Consider the following 23882-nt stretch of genomic DNA (forward strand, 5'->3'; position numbering starts at 1 on the left):
TGATTTATTGATCTAGTTTCCATAAAGATCGATCATTTAAACTATATTCAAATGAAGCCAAGAAGACATATTTTATCATTTATCTTCCAGAACAAACTTGGAAGAACAGAAGGTATCCCCTTGTGTAAGCCACTTTATGACTTTATGTTCAAAAGTCAGGATAGTGGGTGAATTCATATTTGTGTTTAAGTGCAGCACTTTTTCATTCAGAATATAAATCAGATTAAAGATGCACATTACAGCTGCATTGTGCTATGGATGCTGTGCAATGTATTGTCAAAGTAGCATTCGATTGAAATATATCTGTCCTGTTCTGGTAAGTGTTATATGCTGATACTGTAGTAATGGTTTATGGTTACCAATCTAACACTTGGGGTTTTACATCAACATAAATATCTTTCTGATGCCCATAATGTCTTCCAGATGCCATACAGGAAATTCTTTGCCATTTCCCACATAGTTGTAGAGTATTATTTTCTGTGCACTATGTACTTTTCTACATGACACACAGAGCAATATTGTATACAGTGGTGCAGCGGTTAGAATGCAGTACTGCAGGCTACTTCTGCTGACTGCCGGCTGCCTGCAATTTGGCAATTCAAATCTCACAGCCTCAAGGTTGACTCAGCCTTCCATCCTTCTGAGGTGGGTAAAATGAGGATCCAAATTGTTGTGGGCAATATGCTGACTCTGTAAAACCGCTTAGAGATGGCTGTAAAGCACTGTAAAGTGGTATATAAGTCTAAGTGCTATTACTATTTAAAAGTTGGGGAATTGTTGGGACTTGTATATGAATTATTTTTAAAGTATTTTGTTGAAAAAAATAGTAGTGAGCAAATTGAGAAAGGTCTATTTCTGAATAACTATGGAACATCATTAAGTTCAAGCAGTTGGAATGTGCAATTTTTTTTTTTACTAAAACCTTTATAAACACAACATTAATCATGGCATCCATAGTGTAGCATTTATACAAGTTGCTTTCTGAATGATTCTGTAGACATTGGGAAGTTTGTGCTCCATGATAATAGTCCAAGCCAGGTTCTCTTTAGCTTTTTACTAATTATGACCCTGATTGAATTTTCTGTGCCTGGTCAGCAGAGACTCTTGGGGCTTCATAAGGTGGTTTGGAGGCTAAATTCCCACCTATATAGAAATCAAAAAGTAAGAAGATAGGATAAAGCTGGAAATGAACAAGGCTGAGAAATAAACCAACTTCCCTAGAAAAAAATTAATAAAAAAGAAAGGCAGTATATGAGTGCAAAAAGAATTTCCATTCATTTGAAAGTTTGAGCTGGAGGAGATGAAGTGAGGGAAGAAGATGTGAATTCCTTTCAACTAAAGCTCTTAAGCTGCAAGAGGCAATAGCAGCTAAGAATGGGTGGCTAAATTCAGTTCTCATAATAATGGGTATATCAATTTACAGCCTGAAAGATAATTTCTTGATGAAATGGGAAAGGCTGACAATAATCCACTTTTTTAATCTATTCCCTCCTAGGTTCTTCCATATTTTTCAAAGCAAGCAGGATTTAAGATGTGCTGCACATATCAGGGAGACAGTGTGGTAATACCAATGCAGTTTATATGCAACACAAATTACTAATTAAAATTATTAATTTGACAGAGTTGGGTAGTTTGGAAATGTAAAAATTAAATTAAATAAATAAAATTTAAAAACCATTGTTTTTATTGAAGTCGTATGAACCATTTTGATGTATGTGAGTTCAACTGTCACTCAATTGTGTAAATAAAGTTTCTTTTTTCATATGGCTATTTTGAGATAAAATGTTCTGTTATTACTTTGTCCTTCATTTGAGTCTGAAATCAAACTTATGTCTATTAATTCTTTTGTACAATGTCTGGCATGTTTGTTCTTGATAGAATTCATAGGGCATTTCTGGCAGATGATAGTATTACAGATAAAACAATAACAGTGTGTGAAATTTTTGGAGCCTGCAATGGTGCTGTTGGTGTAAATGTTGAGCTAATGTAGATGTCTGGCTTTGTTTCAGGGTGTGGTCCCATGTCTTGATGGTTGTGAGAATGGGCTTCAGACTGAGTGATTGTCTAAATGCAAGTTTGTGCCTCCTCTTTTGCTTAGATCAAATTAAAAATCAGAATAGTGAAGAGAGCAAGATACTAATTTTACCTGGTCAGTAGAACAGAGACTTCCAGCTCATCATTTTCTTCATTAGGTTTGAATTGAAAAAAATATATTAAATTAGGCTGTTATTCCTCAGCTGGTAATTTTTTGCAAAGTGAAAGAATAAATAAGACTAATTTAAAATGTAGAAACAATTCACAATATAAACATACAGTATCATGCATATGCAATTTTTAGTGAAATCTCTCTTTTTGTCACATTTGGTGGTTTATTCAGTAGTTCCATACCTATTTTAATTCATAGAAACTTATATTTGTAAACATGTCATAATGATATTTAAAATTGTTAGGTTTATCTTTCCCAAAATATTGCTATAACAATAACAACAATAGTAACATCATGGTTTTTGCAGAAAATCTATCTCAGCATGTTCTTAAGATCTTAAACATTGGCATTTTTAGGCAGAATAAATAAATACTTTCTTTCTGCAAAAAATCATATTTTATTTTTCCTATATTCATTCAATGTCTTAGCATAGCTAACTAGTTGCATAGTTAGACAACTAAATTAGATGGTGGATAGAGAGTAGATAATAGAGAGGCAAATGCTAAATTTACAGAGGAACAGATTGCAGTGGAATTAATCTCCTTTATCCTTTATGGTCTTTCAAAAATTTTATTCAAATATTGAATAGTTCTGTGCTAAATCTCAAAATGAGTAATAAACATTAACACAAGCTTCATATCATATTTAATATGTAATTATTTTCATCCTTCTCAAAAAGATTATAGAATGTTTTATTTTATTACTCCTCAATTACTGTAATTAACAGGATAGAATTTCAAGTGGGAGAGACCTTTGAGATATTTTAGTTACTGTATATATCAATAAGTGTATACCACCAATGTAATCCATGTTGTTGCTACTATCAGGTTCAACAGATTTACAATAAATCTCTTCTCTAAACCCATCTTCTTTGGACCAGAATATTCAATGAATAAGTCACAGAGGTACTTTACTTTACATTAGAATTGTTTTTATAGAATCTGAATGGGCTTAGTAGAAAGTTTATATAGGAACAAGGAAGACATTTATTGTTTTTTTTTTTAGTAAAAACGTAATGAAAAAACATTCTAAGGACTACAAGAAAGTAAAATAGAAATAATATGCAATGCACTATTTCCCAAACTTTGATGGAATATACCAGCGATGGCGAAACTTTTTGGGCTCCCGTGCCAAAAGCAGGGGGAGTGCAAAGGGGTCGTACGCAGGCGTGCCATACCCATAATGCTATGTGCATGACCCCCCATTGCGCATGCGTGCAAACACGCCCTGCGCATGCGTGTGACCCCTCCCTTTTGGCACGCGATAGACCCATTTTTCACCCTCCCCAGGCTCGAGAAGCTTTCAAGGAGCTTGAGGAGGGTGAAAACAGCCTCCCCCACCCTCCCGAGGCTCTTTGCTGTCTCTCGGACTGCACTGGGGGAGAAGCATTTGCAATCGGTGTCTACCCCGCCCACCTCCCCCATGGCAGCTTCTCCTTCTTCTGGCTGCTCCAGCATCCCAGCCAGAAGCAGCACTGTGACAGCCGCTGAGGGTGAGGGGGCAGCGGTGGCAAGCATGGGCAAGGGTTTCCCTCCCTCCCAACATGAGCAGGCTGCTTGCACGGCTCTAGCCCACGGCTCTAATGAAGATCTGCAGTCCGGAGCGCTGCTACTTCCAGCTGGGATATATTCTGCCAGACCCTTGGCAGCATCTTTATGTGGGTAGCTTGCCTCCCTGCCAGCAGCTCATTCAGCGTCCCGTCTGGAAGCAGCAGCGCAACAGTTGCTGTTACCAGGGGCAAAGGGGTGGCGGTGGAGAGAATGGGCGACCACTGCCCCTTCATCCTCTCCCCAACAGCGGCTGTTGCACTTCTGCTTCCAGCCGGGATACTGGCGGAGAGGTGAGCTACCCACATAAAGACAGCACTGAGGGTCTGGCAGAATATATACCGGCTGGAAAAAGCAGCGCAACAGCAAAGGAGTAGCGATGGCAAAGATGGGGGGTCCCAGGCGTCCCTCCCTCCCATCCCCCCCGCCTGAGCAGACTTCTTTAGAGCTCCAGCCTGCAGCTCTGATGAGGATCCGCGGTCCGGAGCACTGCCGCTTCCAGCCGTGATATATTCTGCCAGACCCTCGGTGGCATCTTTATGCGGGTAGCTCGCCTCCCCGCCAGCAGCTCCTCTGCCAGCATCCCGGCTGGAAGCGGAAGCACAACAGCCACTGTTGGGGAAGAGACAAAGGGGTGGTGGTCGCCCGTTCTCGCCACCGCCACCCCTTTGCCCCTGGTAACGGCGACTGTTGCGCTGCTGCTTCCAGCCGGTGGCTGCCCGGTTGCTTCTATGCAAGAAGCCCACTCATGCGGGGGAGGGAGGGAAGCCCCGACCACAGCTCTACTAAGAAGCGATGGCCAGGAACCCCTCTCTGTGTCTTTTGGCACGCGCGGCCGTTGCTCTTCCTGTTGCTGCTTTTTGGTGTACATGCGTGCCAGGAACCAGATCGCCAAATGGCCGACACGCACGTGCACCCTGGAAACAAAAAGATCATTTTCCTAGCGTGCGCACGCGCACCGGGCAGCTCCACTTCTGCTTTCTGGCACGCCAATGCGTGTCAAGACCAGCTGGCTGCTGCGCCCGAACCCGGAAGAGGAATTGGTGATGGCTCCGCGTGCCAGGAGAAATGGCTCTGCATGCCACTTCTGGCACGCGTGCCATAGGTTCGCCATCACGGGCATATACTGTTTCAAAATTCTTCACCTTATTTAACAGGTGTAGTTTAGTGATTAAAGGCACTATATCAGAAACTAGGAGACAATAAGTTCTAGTTCTACCATAGGCATGAAGCCAGCTGGGTGACCTTGAGCTGGGCATTCTCTCTCAGTCCTAGAAAGATGGAAAGGGCAAAACATTTCCAAACAAATTGGCAAGTAAACTTCGTGGATTTGCACATATAGTGGTTAGAAATCAAGACTAACTCAAAGGTATGTGTCTTCACACACACACACACACACACACTATCCTATTTATTTGAAACTACACACTGATGCAATATATATGTATAGTCTTGCCCACTTCTGTATATAGCTAAGAACACATATTTTGGAAAAGAAATGGTTTATATGTTCTGCTTTGCCTGCCTAAATGTGTGCACACATTTTACTAGGTGTTGGCTGCTCTTTGTAAGGTCTATATGCAGAGATAGCCATGACAATCACCTTCAAGATGTTTCCCACAATGTACCTCAAAATATCTGCCCAGAAAGTCTTAGTTCATAGAACTTATGACTTGAATTCTTAAGAAGGTCATTTCCCTAATTGCTCTCACCTAGATAGTTAGGTAGTCTGATAAAGACTCCTGGCTGGGCTAATGTCTATCTTAGAACTCTTTATTTAGCCATTTTATTTCAAACAGGCATTGTAAGGCTGGAAAGCATGTGGTATGTCTAGTGAACAACAAAAATGGCTGATATGTTGTCTTTTGATGGCAACTTTTATCAAACTTTCTGATACAGAAAGTTCTCATATTTGTTAGATTTACCAGCTTGGGGGCAGAGATATCCATGAGGGAGAAGAAGGAGCCAATGTTGAAATGAGCATTGCACCTTCGTGTTGCAAAGTCTATCCTTTTTGTACACATATTGTGCCATCACCAGACTCTTCTGTTTCAACAGTAAACCTTTGAGGCATAGACCCATTTCAATTCTTAAAGAGAGCAGGGGTAGATGGCCATTTTCTAAAAAAAAAAATCAATATGAAGAAATCAGTTTAAAAGCAATTGAAAGGAAATATGTGGATATTTGGAATTTGCAAAGTACAAAGGACTCACTATAGGTTTACCTATGGCAAAATGAAAATACTACTAACTTTGAATATCCTCTTTCCAAATTAAAGGTAATTTGCCCAAATATAACGGTAATTTGCCCAAATATAACATAATTGTACATTATTTCACTTGGAAATTCCTACTTTTATAACACCTACAATTAGAAAAGACATCGGAGTCAAAGTCTAGGAAGACCTATGAGCTCTGCAAACTTTGCTGTATCTCCCAACCTCTGATAAATATTAGGCAGTTTAAAAGACCTTGTTAGGGAAAGCTGTGGAAGATTAATTTAAGCAGAATTATCTTACTCACATCTGCCTTGATTCTCTCCTGAGGAATTCAAGCAATTATCATCACCTCTTCCTTTTATTCCTGTGTGAATTCTTCCAATGCACACTGTCTCTTTGGTCTCTTCATTTTTTTTCTCACTGCTTAGTCTTGGCATCACTTTGAATACATTTCTACTACTCTCTGCTTTTCCCTAACAGGGTGAAGAACTTGAGACCTAGAATATTACTATTATAAGTTTCTCTGTCAAATTCTTCAACAGTATTTAGAGTATTGGAATCTGTAGTGAAGGGTTACCATTCTCTGCTTATGTGCCTTTATATCCTTTAGAGGTCAAGATCCTCCTGCAATAGTTTATTGTTCTACATTCTGCATAGAAGACTGATTTTCTTAACAGCTAGAGCCAGCTGGCACAAACACAACAATGATGGCAATGGGTCAGAGAGGCCTAAATTAGACACAAAGGGAGCCAAGGAAGGCTAAACTCTTTAATTTCATCTCACTCTTCTATGATTGATGTATTCTATAGAGAGTGTCTTTTCTTTTGTATACACTAGGAGTTCCAAGTTGAGGTTTAACAGATGCTGAAGGGAAATGACTCCAGCATGCATTTGTTAGACAGCTGTGTTTTACAACAGAAATTATTACAACAGGGAATCGGTGTTTCCATGACAGTAAAACTGACATAATATAGAAAAAGCCATAGTTTAGGGTGAGAAGAAGAAACCAAGGGCAGCTTCAAAGTATTTTTTTTTATCTTTTTCCATTTGCTATGGAAATAGCTAGATACTGGATAACCTTTGACATTTTATTCTGGGTAGGTGGGATGTCAAGAAGGCAAAGAATGGTTTTTGTTTTACAGATATATTACACTTCAATATGACCAGTGGATGATATAGTAGTAGTTATATGATTCACTGGTCATATTACAAAAATATCACTATTAAAATAACAATATTTTAATATATTTTTAAAAACCCAAAATTATTTGAAAAAAAATATTCTAACATATAGACAAGATAGAAGTGATCAGGAAACATAGATGTGGCAATTCCTGCAACACTATATCAACTTTCGTAGCTTGCTTATTCCTTTTATATGCCAAAACATACAACTCTTTGTTAAGAAGACCCATAGCACTGGCAGCCCAAAAGTAGTAGATACTGAATCTTACACAGCTGCCATTCCATGACTAAGGTCACTAAGCACTAACCCCTATGGTACATTGATTGGTTTCATTTGAATATCTAGTGTGTCATACATTCTCACAGCTTGTCTTATGTAAATTTACATTCAAATCAACTTCAATTTTAGCTACTATAGTTTACTCTTCTTCTATAACAGTATTTATCCACCATCCACCTATGATGTTAGATATACTTACAATTAATTTTCAGTCCATTTTATGAACTGAGTCCAAATTATGGAGTCCAGATCTCCATAAAAGTATGCGCTGTTAGAATATTTTCTTCCATTTTTGTATTAACATGTCTAATCTAAGTGTTCTTCCTATTAAATAGTCTTTAGTTTCCTCTGATTCCCTCTAGTGCCCAACTTTCAAAGAATCTTCTTATTCTGTTGTCTTTCCAGCAAACCAAAACAATAACAATGTCCTACTCACAAATTCTCAATTCAAAACCATCTGGATCCTTAGTCCAATTTTATCTTTTGGCAATCATCACTTTGAGTCTCCTTTTGCTGTTTTTTTTTTAAATTTCAAAATTACAAAAGAGAAAGATCCTCACCCAGTTAATGCAACACAATGTTGTCATTCTGAGGGTTCCTAATATGTTATAAACCATAAAAACCCAAAAGGTGATTAAGTGTGATGGGATGTGCACCTGGAGAAGGGAAGGAGGAGTCTTGGCAGCACTGCATTTTTTTCAAGGAAGAGGGAGTACATTCCAGCAAGAAACGCAAATTGAACTGGATGGGGGAAGGAGGTATAGAGTAGTAGACCTAAAATCTCTCAAACTGTATCTGTTAGGTTAGAAGTTTTACAGCTTTGTTCTGGGAAAATTCTATGCATTAGGTGTAAGCAAGCAAAGAATTGGACTCAATTGTATTGGGCCTGATACTAAGAGATGAGGCAAAGTGAAGCTTTTTTTGCATGAAAAGGCAGTGTTATGAATGTCAGCTAAGATGAAACTCCTGACTCCCAACTGCTAAATTCAAAAGTCAATCACAAAAACTTGTGTTCCTCAATCTTTGCTTGAAGAGTGGCTCTACAGAGAAACATGGGTTATCTTTCAGTTTCACTTCTGGCACCTGTATTCAATCATGATCTTTGTTGTAGACACCTTCCATTCAAATAGGGACATCTAGCTCACCATGAATCCTCACTGGAACATAATTAAGAGAATATTTTCAAAGAGAAAGTCTGCTGTAACATGTAAAAATCTCCTGTTGATTTGAAAGCATATAAAAAAGAGAATTTGTATGCATTGTTTGTCATTACAGTCAAAAAGTAAACAATTTCACAGTATATGGATTCATATGGCAGGAGATATATAGTGTGATCTTAAATACAAAAATAAAGATTGTGTCATTTCTGGAGAGGTGACAATTTAGTATCTGTATTATGACTTGCAAATTTTCTTCCCAAATTTTGTTGAAAAATACGATTTACCTTTTATGAGCTTGAAAAATGCTGAGATTTAAGCAAATATTTTTTTTCAAATATTGATTTGTGATCCTGAATTCATATTTAAGTATAATTTAAATTCAGAATCAGATACTTTAAGTGATAATTACATGCTACTACCAAAAAGTGTCAATATTCACTGAGCTACCACAAATCTGCAAGTAACCAGTGATATTTCTATTTGGGTCCATTAGCTATTTCCCTTATCACACTTGTTTTGTTTCCTGTTCTTTTTGTCTCCAAAAGTATGACAAGCAGAAGTTGCAACAAAGGTAAAGATTTTTTAGATGGGCAGTTTTTAAATGAGGGTTTTGACCATGTCCTTGGGAAGTAGGACAGCTTGTGGCAATGGAATTAGTAACTGTGTTCAGCTCAGAGGAATTGGGTTAATAAAAATAAAGCAGCATAAACAAAAAAACACAATTTCTTTCTTTCTACAGATTTACATTTTATTTGTCTCCCAAGATACAACTATAATCAGATTTCATTATTACTCCCTGCTCAAATCCTCAGGCCATCAATATTTGATATTCTGGATAGCTAACAGAATCCTAATGCCTCCAAAAATTCTGGGCTGATGACTCTTAGGAGATTATCTTTCCCCAATTTCCTGAGCCCATGCATTATGGATATTACATAGGTAGGTGCAAAACCAACTGCTGAACTGTTCTGGGTATGGACTGCCACTTTTCCAGTAATTAATCGTCCAAGCTAAAACAGTGAGTAATGTTCCAGACAGGGACATGTTTAGAGGAGAATGACATTTTTCAAGGTTGTCAGAAATATGGGTTTCATATCCCTACCAATGCAGTGGTGAGAGATCTTCCTCCTCCTCCTCCTCCTCCTCCTCCTCCTCCTCCTCCTCCTCCTCCTCCTCCTCCTCCTCCTCCTGCTATTATGTACCACTATTGAAAAGTCCAGTTAGTTAGTGAGCACAGTATTGGTCCTCAAAGGACACTGAAAGTGTTGCATCCATTATAAGTTGCTTTGCTAGATGGAGGCCAGCACATTTTTAAAAATTGGATCACAGGAATTGCAGTTATAATAGAGAGAGAGAAGGTACAATTTCTATAGCACATTCAAATAAAAATGGGTTAACTAGCTGTGAAAGAGATAAGTCCAAATGTGGTAGGGAGCAGAGGGCATGATAGCTCAATGGTTAAAGATGCTGAACTTTTCAGTTGGAATGCTGGCAACCCAGATTCAAGACATGAGTGCTGCACGATGGAATCAGTCCTCTTTACTTGCTCCAGCTCCTGAACTTAGTAGTTTGAAAGCATGCAAATGCAAATAGATAAATGTAGGTAACTCTTCAGTGAGAAGGTAACAGCATTCCATGCACCTTGGCGTATATGTGTAATTTTAAAATAGTTACGTTATTTTGAAATATCTTACAATAATCACTTCTGTTTTTTTAAAAGAATACTTTCATTTACCAAAATATATTATAAGATTAGAAGAAATCTTCCTATAACTTTGTCCTTTTAAGTTAAAACTTTTCCTAGTTATACCTGCATTCATAGATTATAGGCAGTGCAAGATTTATAGCTCAACAGGCTTGAAATATAAAGACAATGAAAAATAGCAGGAGACTTGCATGGTGACATTTGAAAAGAAATAGTCCTCTCTGAGGAGAAGTGACTTTTATTATGGTTTGGAGGGAATTGTACATTCTGAGTAAAGTGTAAGTATTCTGGTCATTTCACCCAAACTTATATTCAGGTGAATAAATAAGCTTAGAAAAAATTGCTATATAAGCACCTATGGGTAACAGAACTCAATTGTGGGCTAAGAGGTTTATCATTTACTAGTAACCTGGGAAAGGAATCCAATATATTGCAGCAGAAGTACTATTAAGTACTTTATAAGGTTGTGGTTTACAGTCAACTAATGGATTCATTTCCCAGAAATCATGTTGTACATTCAGGATGAACACCAAGTGCACAAATAAACTTTGCTACTTTGCAGTTTGTCTCATTTCCTATCTGCAAAATTGGCAGAAAAATGATGAAAGGAAATGACAGTCTAGATAAGGATCGGAGAGATTATATTGATGAAATTCTACTAGTTACCTGCTTGTCTGAAAGTAAGTCTTCTTTTATGTACCAACTAGTCAGACAAACATGGACAATATTTTCATTGATTGAGCTCACTGTCTCTTGTAGTCATGTATACTCTAAGCAACTATGCATATCCTGGTATTGGCTTTGAAGACTTGTACAGGTTTTCCTGGTTAGTTCCTTCAAGGCTTCATATAGCACCCCCTTTTTTGACTTTTTTTGGTCTTTCATGGTTCTTCTATGATCATATCACCAACTTTTTATACATGTATGTATGTATGTATGTATGTATGTATGTATGTTTTATATAATTGCGCCTGGAAAAATACATGAAAAATAAACATTGTTTCTCACATATCCTCTCAAAATAAATTCATTAGGGCCATGAATTTAAATATAGTGATTCAACAGAAATGCACTCAAGAAAGACACATCAAATATTTTCATTACCAAAATGCTTTAGTTGCACATTTATCTTACAGATTTTGTTGGATTATAGAAAGCAATGGATTTTCAGAACTGCTCACAGTGAACAAAGCTGTGTGGTAATCATTTTATCTTATAGATGTACTTCTTCACTAATGATTTATTTTATACACTTAAGCTTAATGCTCTCTTTACCTGTTGAGAGAGAAATGTGCACATTCCATTGATTTATTTCTGCATTTCCAACAATTTCAGTCTGTAAATATAAAGCATGTTTTAAATCTTTCTCTGATAATTCTTGTATTATGATCCAATTTCTCTTGGAAAACTGAATTGCTTTATATTTGACTTTAACAATTGTTCAGATTATTTGGCACCCTAGGATGGATGTTTTTGATTTTGTTTTCCAAGGCAGAGAAAGAAATCTGGCCTTAGAAATCCCTTTCCAATTGCTGAAAAGCCTCTTGGGATACTGTATCACCAAGATTTGAGCTCCAGACTCAGTAGAGGAAAAACTATATTCTCTGGGTTTGTCGCAAGGAAAGCGTTCCTACAAACTGGCCATAAATCTATGCCAGCCTCAGAATGAAATTCAGAATGAAGAGGAGGGGAAAGAAATGTCCTCAGAAGGTAAAACAAATGAAGCAAAATTTATCTCCTACTTTTGTACATGACAAATCTGGTGGTCTTTCTCGTTGCTTGGCTGTACTGCTATATTAGAAATAACTAGGACTCACTCAAAGTAATAGGACTTTCTTGTGGCGTTAATGTAGGAACTAATCAATTAATTTGTTTGAACTGATAATCCTTACCCCAAATTGGGAAACTTCAACATTTTTTATTTGAATTTTGATGTTGAAGTTGAATTTAGTGCATACTTTAAATTTGGGTCTTATAGACTTGTTTATTTTTTGATTATTTGATATTTATAATCTCAGGTAATCAGATACTGTCGGGCTTCAAACAGATAAATCTTAAATGTGCTGGGATCTATCACTGAATATTGTCAAAGATATAATCACTGTTCCCTCTAAGGTGCGCGCCTGCGCGGCCGCGCATGTGCCTAGAATACGCCGCGCAGTAATTTCTAACTGCCGCGCAGCATCGCGTATTTGCTGTAGACACACGGACTAGAGCGGAGCGGATAGTGAATCACATCACAATCGAAACACTCTCCAGCCAGCTCCAGCTAAACGCAGTACATTGCCGCCTGACTTGTGACTTCAGGATTCTCCTTAATCAGTGTAGGTCAAAAATAAAAAAGGGAAAGGGGCACTTCAAAACAAGCGTCCCTTTCCCTTTTTTCTTTTCAACCCACAATGATTAGGGAGGATCCTGAAGTCGGGCAGGGACGAGAAGCGAGGAGGCAGAAAAAGAGACGGAGGCCAAGGAGCTTCCCCCCCCCCGCCCCCTCCCAGCAAAAATCTAACCGGGGAGCCGGGCAGGCAGTAGCAAATTAGCCGATCACGCCGCATGGGCAGTTTAACTGATCATGCCGCGTGATCGGCTAATTTGCTACTGCCCGCCCAGCTCCCCAGTTAGATTTTTGCTGGGAGGGGGTGGAGGGGAAGCTCCTTGGCCTCCGTCTCTTTTTCTGCCTCCTCACTTCTCAGCCCCGCCCGACTTCAGGATCCTCCCTAATCATTGTGGGTTGAAAAGAAAAAAGGGAAAGGGGCGCTTAAAGGTTCAAAATATTGGAGCAAAATATCGCTTCAGAGGCAACAGTTCTCATGGGAAATTAGGTCAGAGAGCCCTGGAGTTTCACTGCCCCACCCGGTCAAACCTCGCTTTCCGCGCATGCCGCGTGATCAGCTAATTTGCTACTGCCCGCCGGCTCCCTGATAAGATTTTTGCGGGGGGGAGAAGCTCCTTGGCCTCCATCTCTTTTTCTCCCTCCTTGCTTTTTGGGGCTCCACCAATGGGGGAGCAAGGCCCGCCCAGCGCCAGGCTTTAGGCTAACACAAGGGTCTGCAAAGCTGGCTGTTTTAAGACTGGTGGACTTCAACTCTCAGAATTCTGGGAGTTGAAGTCCACCAGTCTTAAGAGCCAATTTTGCAGATCCCTGGGCTAATATGATTGATGCCCTTGGTGGACTTCAACTCTCAGAATTCTGGGAGTTGAAGTCCACCAGTCTTAAGAGCCATTGATTTTGTTGTTCTCTTGGGTGACATCTGTGAAAAAAATTCAGGTGCTCAGGCATGAAAATGTGCTGCTCGAACACTATACTTTTCCGCCCACACTGAAAAAAAAATTAGAGGGAACATTGGATATAATACTATTCCATACCAACTGATCATTATTAAGAGTCCTGCACAATATTAATGATCAGCTATAAAATGTTTTAAAAGATAGTGATAAAAAAAAACCACACAACTATTCATTCTCTCATACATCCTTCTGTACTCAGAGGGCTTTCCCATAATATTCTGCAGAATCCATTTCTCTTTCTTTTCCCCATTATTCTTTAATTTAGTCTGCATGGACTATAAGGCAGTAGCTTTTAGTTGCTCTGGAAAAGCCCTACAGCCCAGGGCCAGCCCAAGGCATGAATGAATCAAAAGATCAGATATAGCTTTCTTCTTATTCTATGTTCAGAAATCAAGGGCCTAGTAGTTGCATCTGACTTTAATATTGGTAAGGGCTGAAAATAAAACCATCACTATACTGTACCTGAAACAGCACGCTAGTCTAAAAGGCCCAGGAGAGATTCCATGGCATACAATATTTTCTTCTAGTGAAAAGAACAGCAGCTTCATAGAAATATATCCAAACTTTCCATTTATTGTTCCCTGACTTGCCAAGACTGTGTGCCCAAAATGATTGCATCCCTCCTGCTTTTTGATATGGCTGGCAACGAATATGACTTTCCTCTGTAAATCAAACTACCATCCCTCTTACCAAGAATGTGAATATAAGCTCCTTGTAAAGTATTATGGAAATATTATCGTTCTTTTTACTCTATTACATTTTGTTATATTTTATTCATGCTATTATAGCTTTTAGGAAGAAAAGCATCTTGTTTTACTCATAACTATCTTGAGTTTTAGAAAAAAAACAAGCCTGCTTCTCTATTTTCTTCTTTCTTGATCATTACCCATAAATCTTCTTCCCTGATTTTTCACTGTTCTAATGCATCCTCAGCATTTTTTTCTCTTGCCATTGTAAAGATTATATCTCTCAGATGGAGTTAAACTAAAATTGATTTTTTACCAACAGCAAGCATATATTGTTTGATTTTCCTCCTATTTACACTTCCCAAGATTTAAGTGCCTATCACTCAATAAGTAATGTTCTTAGCTACTGCTAATAGCTCAACCTCCTGACCACTAGACCCCATTAAGATGTTCTCTCTACCATTGTTTCTATAATTTTCTTTCTTTGTGTTGTTCCACTGACTTCAAAAGAGCCAGTTTGAGGTAGTGGTTAAGACATCAGGCTAGAAATCAGGACACTGTAAACTCTAATCCCACCTTATGTACAAAACCAACTGAGTGGGCCAGTCACTCCCTCTCAGCCCTAGAAAGTAGACAATAGCAAGCCATTTCTGAAAATCTTGCCAAGAAAATGAAGCATCTAGTCCAGGGAGCCACCAGGAGTCAAAGGCACATATAAATATGAGTCTTAGACTAGTGAAGGTAAGGGAATAAGAAATGACACTAAATTATATTTGGGCTGATGGAAATACCATCCCAAGGAAACATAAATTGAGTTTTGAAATATACACCAACAATAATAGAAAAAGAAAGGGAGGGGGGGGAGAAAGAAAGGAAGAAGGGGAAAAAAGAAAGAGGTAAGGAAAGGAGGGTGGAAGAGGGAGAAAGAGAAGGAGAGAGTGTACGAAGGGGAAGAGGAAGAACAGGATAAAGGTAAGGGAAGAAAGGAGATGGAGAGGAGGAAGGAAGAAAGTAGCGAAGGGAGGGAGGGAGAAAAGAAAGGGAAAACAAGGAGATGTTACAAGAGGAGGAAGGGATGGTAAATAAAGCAACCCAAATCGTACATTATAACTTATTAAATGAAATAATAAATGTATAAGATTGATAAATGTAAAGAAGAATACATATTATGTGAATGTGTACTTAAAATGCTACGTAAGAGAATAAAAAAATAAAATTCTATGGAAAAATATGAGTCTTAGAGTTCTGATTGTGCTTTTCTCTATGATGGGCAATTTCATATTCCCTCCTGTTGTTAGTCATCCATTTAGCTCAAAATGTTATCTTTATATGGCTTATTATACTTTCTTTTAGTATAACACAGACTTTAGAAGCAGTTTTTTTTCCTGAAGTATTATTTTGTAGTTACCAATCTAGTTTCTGAATACATAATCCAATCCCCTCAATACATAATCAAACCCCAAACCAGACTTTGAGCCACCCTAGCACAATTCTGCATCTATGTCTGACCTAGCTGTCAAAGTCTGTCATAAAAGCCTTTTAAACAGCACAAAGTGTCCCATAATTACCTATTTCTGTGGTGAATCATCATAGAACAGTATCATAGCATTAAATTGTTATGCAGAGCAAATGTTTGTGAGAAAGTCTGATTAAAAGCAGAGGTAATGGCTGTTTTATTTTCCTGTCAACTGAATTTCTTTCCTTAAGAAATAAGAAAATAATTTCTTATTTTCCTGTCAACTGAATTTCTTTCCTTCTTCCATTTTCTTCCTTTCCCTTCCCTTCCCTTCCGGTCCCATCCCATGTTTCCAGCTGATGGTACTCATGGAGGTTACAATGGTATTTTCTAGGTGAGGTTCTAGTGCTTCTTGTTTCCGTCCACCTAGCAGTTCGAAACTATGTTCTATGTGAGTAGATAAATAGATACCACTTCAACAGGGAGATGGTCAGAATCCTTGCCAGATAGAATACCTGTTTATCTTGAGAGGAAGCTTCAGTGAAGTGAAAGGGCCTTGGATGACACTGCTCACCTTTCTTTCTGGTGTGCAGCTAGCTCACCATCTTGTGGCACACCTTGGGGAGTGCATGAGTGTGAACCAAACAGGGCTAGCAAACAGGCAACCAAACTACTACTCTGCATTAACATTATAATTGCCTGGCTAATATAACATTGTCATACGCTAAATAAAATAAGTATTGAAAGTTTTCAATCTATTTTCCCTAGGCGTGGAAATTGAAGAGGTTTGGGAGTTACCGCCACCATAATAACCTTGGTCCTGACATCAAGGTCTTAACATACAAAGGGGGTCATATGTTAGACCTGTTTTCTTTTCTTCAGACTGTGGTCATATTATCTGCTTTGGGGAAATGTCAGTATGTATCTCTTGTCATGGTAGGTTCACCTTCTAATTGGTATGGAGTTCTCTTATGCTGCTCCCCACTGCAGATGATCTGGTTCACTGCAGGCGCCTGATGAACATATTGGATTTCAGAGGAAGCTTAGAAAAAATCCTATAAATTCTCATACAAAGTTTTATATTCATCTCTTGGAGTGAATGGAGTGGTGTTGGCTTTAGATTGGATTGTTCATGTGTGGTCTCTCACTCTTCTCCTCAGTTTCCACCCACCACTTCCCTTTTGGGAGATACATTGTGAAGAAACTGGCTACTCTTAACACTATTTAATATCTACAGCTGGCCTAGAATATAACAACATCTATGTAACACAACTACAGCTTGAGATGCACTGCTTACTGTTTGACTGCTGGGTAGAATTCAAGGTGCTGGTTGTCATCTCTTCCTGGCACAGGACCAAACTATCTCTAATTGTCTCTGCCTGTTCAAGGAGATCAGATAGGATTGGCATGCTCTGGATTATGTCCATTAAACAATGTCACTTTGCAAGTTCCAGGAAATATGAATTTTCTGTGACTGTGCCTGCCCTATTGAACAGCATCCCTTTGAGATCTGGAAGGCCTGTTGATCTTTGGAAAATATTCTTAATATCTTCTCTTGGGCACAGGGCTAGAATGTTGTGTGAGCCATTACCATGTTCTAAAACATATTTTGGCCACTATTGTGCCTGGTGCTACAGATGTTACATCTGTTTCTACTGGTTTGTTGGATTTTGGTGTGTGTGTTGCTTCTAACATTGTTAGCTACCTAAATTCATTTGGTGAGCCGTTCACTTGTGAGTGGGCAACTATGTATTGTAATTTGAATGAATAAACAACCCCCCCCCAAAAAAACATCCTCTTCTCCCCTATCAGGTTTGCACCAATGGGGTTTCAGACATTTTGAGGGTCCATTATTGGCATTGTGTAGCATTACATTTAAGATTGCCTACTAATGTTTTTCAATGCATATTGCAACAGAATTCAGATATTCAGAATAAAAATGAAAAATATTTTGGGTCAAGGTTCCCCAAATTTCTGTTGCCAACCCTAAGAGATCCAACAGTTTATAGTTACCTTATAAAATTTTGCTCCTTTGCTCTTTTCTAAATGGCTGCTTTGTATGCATGTATTCAGTGTAGTCCCACAGAAATGACAATGCCTAACTCCTCCACAATCACAGCTACTCTGTACATTGATTGTTAGCAGAGATTTTTACTGGGCTGGTATCTCTACTATATGAAAGCAACACATCATGTTTGTGTATATGTGTGTATGAGTGTGTGTACTGTTTATATTGATATCTACTATGTGTTTTTATGTATTTAACAAATGGCTCTGAATTGATAAGTAATAGCAATAGCAATTAGACATATCACAGATCTTTACAGCTCTTTCTAAGCAATTTACAGAATCAACATATTGCCCCCCCCCCAACAATTTGGGTCCTCATTTTCCTGACCTCAGAAAGATGGAAGGGTGAGTCAACCATGAGCCAGTGAGACTTCAGCTGTTGGCAGTCAGCAGAATTAGTCTGTAATAATGCATTCTAACCACTGCACCACCATGGCATGATAAAACTGTAGCGCCATTTAACTATTATCACAATCAAGAAGAAAAAAACCCTAAAGCATAGAGAACAGAAGCAATTGAAACATACATTCCTCTTTATAAATGTAAATGCATGCCCACCTGAATAAATTCAAATTTAAATATGTGAAGAAGAATATAAGAAACACTGAAAAAACCATCTGCACATATTGATAATATATGTCAATATTTATTTTAGCTTCTCAAACCATTAAACAGAGAGATAATATGGACACTTTTTAATTTTTTTTTACATCATGTTCAGCTGTAGCACTCATTATTTTCTAATATGGCTGGAGTTAAGAATTGACATCTGGAAAGCTACTTCCTGTTTATTCCTGATCAAGGCCAGATAGTCTATTGTATTAGGCAGTAGATTTTATCTATGGTATGTTTTTCTTCTATAACTCTGAGCAAAGAAGATATTCCAGGACCTAATCTATTCCTTCTGCTAAAGTTGGCAATTTTTAGTGCTAATATGAAAGTGTCTCCACACCTTTTCAGCTTCATTCTCAGACTGAGAAGACATGGAGGTAACTTTCACACATTCGTGGGTGGGCTGAAGAAATTCATCAGACAGTTTTAGCAGGCAAAGGAACTTGCATTTTTCTACTTGCTCTCTCACACAAAAGAATAAATGTCACTTTCAATAAGTTCAAGCAATGCAGAAACATATGAGCTAAATTGACAAGATAACCACTAATCATAAATAACATATACTGTAGATAAAAAAAGAAATAATAACAAAAATAAGTTGCATGGAACCATTTATTACAGAAATAATTTTTGCATAAATTCCTTAGCTAGAAAAAATAAATTTGCCCAGATAAGTATTATATGTATTCTAACAACCTGCTGATGTGGGTAGATTTGTCAAACCTGTGTCACATAATAGCACTAATGCAGTAAATATCAATAACTCTCAGTATATATCTCAGGAATATAGCTGAAAAGAGCACATGCTTTCCTGATAATCACCATAGAGTTGTTCATGTTCAGAAAAAGAGCATAAATCCAATCAGGTTTTTCTTTAATAGTGTGGATTGTTCCATCCACTTGGTATAATCCTGTCTTTAATGGCTCCTTCTGAGATTTACTTTATATGGTTATGTCTATTGAATAAGAATTAGAACTTTTTCTTGGAGAAAAGAATATGAAAAAGTAAGAATAATAAAATGAGCTTCAGCTACTATCTATTTATTACTATAATTCTCAGAACTTCCCCCTACAATGAATGTCCCTCAAGGAATCAATCAATGCTTAGAGTCACAATTAAGATTTTCATTATCATTGATGTGCTGATAGTAATCAAGTCTATTGCACTTTTGTCGACTTTGAGGATATGAGCTCAACTGTTACAGAATTTTTATTAAGTTTTAACTTTTTATTTTAAATCATAATGATGATAATAATAATGATAATCATAACTGGATTAGATAAATTATTATTTATTGCATTTCAAAGGCCATCAAATTGGAGAGTCTCAAGGGAACTGTCCTCTCATCACTTTAACCTGAGTTCAGATTTTAAAAAAAAGATATTATTGTATTTCAGCCTGATAATATTCTTATGCTCTATTGTGACTTTTTCTACTTGTCTCCAGCCTCAAGGTCATAACTGATGAGCAGCTATATTTATATCTATTTATTAAAGTGAGGATCATTGTATTTTCATTTGGTCAATATTCATAAGTTCTGAGGGTTTTTAGAAGATTGTGGACTTATGTGGCTGGTGTTCAGGTATCTGTTGTTGTAAAAGGGCTGGAGAGAAGGTGGGCTTTTATGAATTTTATGTGTTGATTTTTAATGTAAGCCATCTGGAATCACTGTGTGGAGTAAATATAATTATTTTAAATAAATAAAATGTATGGTGCATGCCTTGTTTTATATATATATATATATATATATATATATATATATATATATATGTGTGTGTGTGTGTGTGTGTGTGTGTGTGTGTGTGTGTGTGTGTGTGTGTGTGTGTGTGTGTGTGTGTGTGTGTGTGTGTGTTATATTTGTACTGATAAATAAATAAAGGGAGACTAGTATAGATCTATTTCGAGCTAATTAGCTCTCATCAGCTAGCCATACCCTTACTGGGATTTGAACCCGGGCTGTATATATCTTAGGCAGGAGTTTTAGCCACTAAGCCACAGGCTCTGTTCCTTATCAGTTGAGCCAGGGAAATAGGTATGTATTTGTGTTACAACCCCTGGTATGACTAAATATGGGAGGAAGGTCACTACTCCCTCTTTCTGTCCTTCAGCTTATCACAGAAGACCATGCAGGCAGAAAACCATATTTTTTATTTTTAATGTTGCCTACATTATATATATATATATATATATATATATATATATATATATATATATATATATATATATATATATATATATATATATATATATATATATATATATATATATATATATATATATATATATATATATATATATATATATATATATATATATATATATATATATGTATGTATTTGTGTTACAACCCCTGGTATGACTAAATATGGGAGGAAGGTCACTACTCCATCTTTCTGTCCTTCGGCTTATCACAGAAGACCTTGCAGGCAGAAAACCATATTTTTATTTTTACTGTTGCCTTTTTATATTTTTGTTGTAATTGTACTGATAAATAAATAAAGGGAGACTAGGATAGATCTATTTCGAGCTAATTAGCTCTCATCAGCTAGCCATACCCTTACTGGGATTAGAACCCGGGCTGTATATATCTTAGGCAGGAGTCTTAACCACTAAGCCACGGGTTCTCTTCCTTATCAGTTGAGCCAGGGAAATAGGTATGTATTTGTGTTACAACCCCTGGTATGACTAAGTATGGGAGGAAGGTTTTCTGCCTGCATGGTCTTCTGGGATAAGCCGAAGGACAGAAAGAGGGAGTAGTGACCTTCCTCCCATGTTTGGTAGACGGGAGGTATCAAACATCTGGAAACCAGCCCTAGCCAACAAACGAACACCACCCACCACCCAAGCCATTATAATACAAAACAACAATGCACACGCAGCCTGCACCAATCAGCACCAATATACCAATCATGATACAACCACACAACCAATCATTCCACTTACTGAAACAAAGCCAGCACCCCATCCCCTCCCACCAAGACTTACAGAAAGACGGCAGCTCCGTTCCCATTTTAAGCCCACATTTTGAGCCCACGCTTGAAGATGGCAGGTGTGATCCTGCCGAAACGTTGCAAAGACAATCTCAACTTTACACGGGAAAAGACCCGAATACAACAAAACCAGCATACCTACACCCTTGAAAATCTATGAAAACAAATATATATATATATATATATATATATATATATATATATATATATATATATATATATATATATGTGTGTGTGTGTGTGTGTGTGTGTGTGTGTGTGTGTGTGTGTGTGTGTGTGTGTGTGTGTGTGTGTGTGTGTGTGTGTGTGTGTGTGTGTATGTATGTATGTATGTATGTAATAGTTTACTGGATATTCTCAATTTCTCCTTCCATGCTGGTTAGTCAAAAATTGCCATTACAACTGTTCTGAGACTACCATGTTATTTATCACTTTGTACAATATTCTTTATTGACTCTCTATTCAAGACATAGCCCAGATTCAACAATTGCTTATATTTAGGAACATTTTGGTCCCCTGCCCCCTTCCCAATATTTGTCTACCCATATTTCTCCCTATAGTTCTGTTCACATTCTTCTGAGTAGGCTTTTAGTTCTGATCCTTGCTCCAAGGTCATGGGATTTCAGTCTTTCAAGGGCTGTCACTGAAACTCTAAAATAAGCTTTCAAGCAGCACCTACACAAACTTGCTAGCTTAATCAGAATAATAGCTGCAGCACCACAAAGTCATGCTGAGTTTCACTGTTTGGGGCAATCATGCAATCTTATGACAGATATAGAACAAGAGTGGGACTTACATTGGAATACAGTGCTTTGGCTTTTGCCAGTCTAACATGCACCCACACATACACCACTGCTCATACCACTCGTCCTTCCATTTATTTCTATAAAAACCTGATGGCCTTTAAAAGGGATTTAAAGAACTTTTTACCTGACTAGTAAGTTAGTATAAGAATTCATTATGCTATCTATTCTCATTAATAGTTTCATTTCCCAAGTTAACACCCATTTCATTTAATTAAGCACATATTATGCATTATGATAAAAAAAATAATATCTATGGTAACTGTGTTTCATTTTGCCTGTTTTTTCTGATTTGTACCATGTCTTGCTAAGGGCATGTAAATTATCATCCTAATCTCTGTTACATGTCATTTTTTCATAGTTATTTCCTTCTTTTAATATATCTTCCGTCTTTTCTTTTTAATCACTTTTGTCATCCAAACTCTTTTGTTACACTGGACCTAGCTTCAACATCTAACATTTCGTCTAATATAAAACAAAGAAAATGAGCTAATGCTGCATTTGAAAACTATGGAATACTGGACTCATTTCCCCCCACATTCTTGAATCCATTGGCAGAGATACCAGGTAAACTCACACTTGTGGCTAGTGCAAAGATTACTATGAAGTAAGCTTCCGGTTATACAGATAATGGAGGCAAGAAAATAGGACTAAGCCACTTATGATTAAATTAGGTTTGACTAATGATTTTTGTAGCATATACTAGTTCTTCCAGCACCAGTTAAATACGGTTTTCTTAAACATCAATTGTTTATTCAGTAACACAAACATTTAGTCAGGAAATCAGCCACAAGTAGGTTGAAATTGAAGTTTAATGACTAACAAAACAAATGTGCAATTTATTTGTAACTTTTTCTAAACTTACAGTGTAAAAGTAGTTTCAAAATCAAAATCTGGTTTCACAACAATATTTGCTGCCATTTTCAGTTTAAGCTGAAAGAATAGGAATGATTCTGTCCCATTACTTTTTGACTTAGGGCTACAGTATATAAAAGTTGGGAAAGATGGACAAAGGATATATGATACTGTATTACTTTTCTTCTGTCATAAAATACAATATGAAATATAACTTTGTGAAGTGAAATGTGTCTTTGTATCTGAAAATGTAAAAACAGACCATAAAATTGTAAATATTGTAGAGTCACATGGAATGAGAAAGAAGAGACACTGGGAGTTTTTAGAATATATCAAAAATATATATCTGAAGGTGGTGTTAAAACAGATGAAGGATGGTAAACAAAGCAACCCAAATGGTATGTTATAACCCTGTAAATGGAATGACAAATATATAAGAACAACGGATGTAAAAAAGAATAACAACTATGTGAATGTATACCTATAATTGTATATAGAGAACAAAATATAAAAAAATATATAAAAAAGAAATATATATCATAAAGAATTGCATTTCCCATATCAATAACTGGTGTCAATGCTGCAAAAGTGCATTTGATTAAAGATAACTACAATGACAGACTTTGGAGAAATTCTTTGAATTATGAAGATTATTTTGAGGTTTAACTTGAATTATCCAACCCAGTTTTGTGAAACTTTAGCAATTAAAATATTTTATTAGTTTATCAAAATACAGATGTACAAAGAAAAATGGATACAATGGGAAAATAGGGGAGGAAAAGGGGAATAGAAAAAATTGTAGGGGAAAGGGGAAAAGAAA

Source organism: Natrix helvetica (assembly GCF_964273705.1).
Source record: "Natrix helvetica genome assembly, chromosome: 6".
Lineage (NCBI taxonomy): Eukaryota > Metazoa > Chordata > Lepidosauria > Squamata > Natricidae > Natrix > Natrix helvetica.